The 4,399-nt window shown below is 37.1% G+C and overlaps 1 pseudogene; it reads right to left on the reverse strand.

The window, feature by feature from the left end:
* Window positions 1-3,296: 3,296 nt before the first annotated feature.
* Window positions 3,297-3,545, reverse strand: LOC119624778 (cytochrome c oxidase subunit NDUFA4 pseudogene; annotated as a pseudogene).
* Between the last annotated feature and the right edge of the window lie 854 nt (window positions 3,546-4,399).

The raw sequence follows: 4,399 nt of genomic DNA on the forward strand, positions 1-4,399 counted from the left end.
ATATTTTCTTCATGACTTCCGAATTTTGAGACAGTTAGATTTTTTCCTACTTAAAGATTATAAAGTTATTCATCCATGTTTCCTTCTTGTTCTTTAATGCCACGATAATACCTGATGTTAGTGGGACTTAATGCTTCATTTAGTAAGAAACTGTTTTTCATGCTAAGAAATGCATATTTCTTTTCATTTTCTTTTTCTTCTTCTTCTTCTTTTTTTTTTTTTTTTTTTTTTTTGAGAAAGGGTCTTGCTCTGCTGTCATCCAGGCTGGAGTGCGGTGGCATGATCACAGCTCACTCTGCGGCCTTGACAACCTCGGGCTCAGGTGATTCTCCCACAGCAGCCTCCCCAGCTGCTGGTACTACAGGCACAAATCATTACTCCCAGCTAACATTTATGTATTTTTAGTAGAAACGGGCTTTCACCATATTGGCCAGGCTGGTCTCGAACTTCTGGCATCAAGCAATCCACCCACCTTGGCATCCCAAAGTGCAGGGATTATAGGCATGAGGACCATGCATGGCCATATTTCGTATTTTAAAATAACCAATTTGATATGGTTTGGATCTCTGTCCCTGCCCAGATCTCATGTGAAATTGTAATCCCCAGTGTTGGAGGTGGGGCCTGGTGGGAGGTGATTGGATCATGGGGGTAGATCCTTCCTGAATGGTTTAACCCCATCCCCTCGGTGCTGTTCTCTTGATACTGAGTTCTCATGAGATCTGGTCGTTCAAAGTGGGTAGCACCTTCCTCCTCCCTCTCTCTTACTCCTACTCCTGCCTTGTAAGTAGTGCCTGCTCCCTCTCCTGCTTCCTCCATGATGTAAGTTTCCCCAGGCTTTCACAGGAGCCAAGCCAGCTTCATGCTTCCTGTACAGTCTACAGAACCGTGAGCCAAGAAAACCTATTTTATTTATAAATTATCCAGGCTCAGGTATTTATAGCAGTGCAAGAATGGACTAATACACTAATAATTCTTATTTTATTGAATTTTTTAAAATGAGAAATCGGTGTTTAATATTGTCTGTCTTTTCCATATTCATGGAGATGATTATATGAACCATCTTTATATTTTTCATTGAACTACACTTGGATATTATGTATTTTTTTTAATGTGCTGATAGATTCTATTTGTTACTGTTTTTAAGATTTGTTGATCAACATTAGTAAGTATGTTTTATTAGTTCATTTTTGTACAATCATTATCAGAGGTTGATATGAATATCATGTTTATAGAACTGGAAATCTGGAAGTTTCCCTTCTTTTTCTATCTGGAACACTTTAAGAAAAATTGGTATCTAAACTTTAAAAGCTTGGTAGAATACCCTATGAAATCATCTAGTAGCCCCTGTCTTTTCATTGAGGAAAATGCTCAAGATTCTATTTTGTCTGCAATAACTGATTTGTTTAGACTTTCTTTACTACTGGGGTTAGGTTGGGTCATTATATGTTCCTAAACAGTTTTAATTTTACCTAAGTTTTTAATATTATTTATATAGTTGCATGATAGTGATTTTTTAAAGTTTTTCTCTGTTTCATTGGATAATTTCTTCTTTATTATTCTTAATTGGTGCCTTTCCTTAACTAAATTTAGTTGTCTAGGTTTTATTTTTTTCAAATAATCAATTTATTCATTTCTCTGATTTTCTGTCTGTTTTTCTCTTTTCTAATTCATTTCTAATTTTATCTTTATTAATTTTTCCTTTTATCTTTCTTTTGATTTGCTTTGTTGAGCACTTTTAGCTTTGGGGTTAAAATTTTAATTTATTTATTTTATCATCTTTGATATAGATATTAAAGGATACAAATTTTCCTAAGAAAATTTGCTACTTTAACAGTTTTCCATAGATTTACTTTATGTGTTTGTTTTTATTTTCCGTAAATTTTGCAGCTTTGATTTATGTTTCCTCTTTGATCCAAGAGTTGTTCATAGAAAGTTTAAAATTTATTTATTTATCTATCTGTGTATTTATTTATTTATTTTTTAGACGGAGTCTTGCTCTGTCACCCAGGCTGGAGTGCAGTGGCGTGATCTCGGCTCCCTGCAAGCTCCGCCTCCCGGGTTCACGTCATTCTGCCTCAGCCTAACAAATAGCTGGGACTACAGGCGCCCGCCACCTCGCCTGGTTAGAGACGGGGTTTCACCATGTTAGCCAGGATGGTCTTGATTTCCTGACCTTGTGAGCCACCCACCTCGGCCTCCCAAAGTGCTGGGATTACAGGCGTGAGCCACTGCGCCCGGCCAGGAAATTTTAAATTTTTACAGGATTGGTATCTTCTAAAAAATTTGTATTTTCTTACAGATTTGTAGTTTTATTAAATTTTGATTAGAAAATCTTACTTGAATTATTTTACTTTCTGGAATTTATTGAGGCTTTACTTGTGGTCTAGTCTAGTTAGGTTTTTTTTTTTTTTTTTTTTTTTTTTTTTTTTTTGAGACGGAGTCTTGCTCTGTCACCCAGGCTGGAGTGCAGCGGCTGGATCTCAGCTCACTGCAAGCTCCGCCTCCCGGGTTCACGCCATTCTCCTGCCTCAGCCTCCCGAGTAGCTGGGACTGCAGGCGCCCGCCACCTCGCCCGGCTAGTTTTTTGTATTTTTTAGTAGAGACGGGGTTTCACCGTGTTAGCCAGGATGGTCTCGATCTCCTGACCTCGTGATCCACCCTTCTCGGCCTCCCAAAGTGCTGGGATTACAGGCTTGAGCCACCGCGCCCGGCCGAGTTAGTTTTTATATATATACAAGTGCACTGAACAAGGAATATTCTCTAATTTAGAGAAAAATAACATATTGCTATCGAGTTGCTTATTAATTTTTTGTTTGTATTTTCTATATTTTTATCATTTTTTTGTCCACTTATTTACCTATTTCATAAAAAGGTGTGACAAAGTCTCCTGTTATTACAGTGTCTCTATTTTCCCTTCCATTTCCTGTAGTATCTCCTTTGTAACTGTTGCTATTGTGTCATTTGTTATGAATTGCAGACTTTAGCTTTAAGAAGTGTACTTCTTTGTCTTGGTTAATGTTTTCTGGCCTGAATTCTACCTTTTCTGATATCAAAATTGTAACTCCTGCTTCATTTTTATTTACATTTACCTGTTGTATATTCACTCATCCTTTTAATTTTAACCTTTTGTTTGTTTCAAGTTTCAGTTATGTATTAATCAGTGTATTCTCCAACACATTACATCAGCATGACTTCATACATCTAGAGGAGAAATATTTCCTGGTTAGGTAGAAAATTGTGCAGATGGCTTCTGGAAGACTTTCATTCTAAAGCAGCTTTATATTGAAATATTTCATTTAAATATCTGGACCTTCTTTCTTCAGTTTGCTGTAATCTATATTCATTGAGTAAAACTCATTTTGATCATTGGGACCCCATTTGTTCCAGGACTCTGGGTTATTCTTTCTGTCCCAGCTAACATCTGGATTGAACAATGCCAGATGCAAGACAAATAGTGCTACTCCAGTACCTCCAGCTCCAATAAATACAAAGAGAGGGATCAAGCTCGGATGCTTCTTGGCCTGACTGAGAATCTGGAAGAGCATGTTTGTGGCAGAGGCCTCTGACTCAAAAGGAAAAATAAAGCCTAGCCACCAGGTCCTGGGCTAAATAGTATCTCAGTTTTAAACTTTTGAATTTGCTTATTTCAATGTGTCTCTTGAATACAGCATAGTGTAGGGTTAGCTTTGTTAGTCAATATGAAAATCTCTTTCAGTAATCAAGATAAGCCGTTACTTTTATTAATACTATTGATATGTTTGCTTTCAGTATTATCATATTGTTGTATGTTACATTTGCCACATACTATGTGGTCTCTTTTCCTTCCTATTTATTTTCCTTTAGTGTTTAGGAAAGTGTGTATATTTGTTGAAGTCCTTACATTTATACTAACACCTTTATATAATATCTTTAGTCCCCTCTATAGTAACTCACTGTCTTTAGGTTCTCTAATATGTGGAGTACTAAAGTTAGCTAGTACTAGCTAAAAAGGCAGAGTCACAAGGGACAAAGTAAACAAAGGTACTAGGGAGAATCCTTTTTGAATGGGTTTGTGAGTGTAGCAAGCCTCCTGGGGCAACTCAGAGGAGACTGGTACAATTGTGAAGCACCGTACTGGCCCGAAGTTGCTTACAGCATCACTACCTAGTCCAACAAGACAAGAAACAGTGAACAAGATCAGAATGGGGACTCTCTAAATAGGATGGGGCCATTATCAGGGAAACAGCATAGAAGAGAATAATATGCAAAAAAAAAAACTGATATCAAAAAGACACTTCAAAATCTTGCTTGGGTTTCGCTTCGTTAGTTAGAGATTCTCACCAAAAATTCCTTAATTCCAGACCCAGAACAAGCGTCCTATTATTCCATTTTTAATATAAACTGCCGGCTTGCCCCATTT

Source organism: Chlorocebus sabaeus, chromosome 8 (genome assembly GCF_047675955.1).
Source record: "Chlorocebus sabaeus isolate Y175 chromosome 8, mChlSab1.0.hap1, whole genome shotgun sequence".
Lineage (NCBI taxonomy): Eukaryota > Metazoa > Chordata > Mammalia > Primates > Cercopithecidae > Chlorocebus > Chlorocebus sabaeus.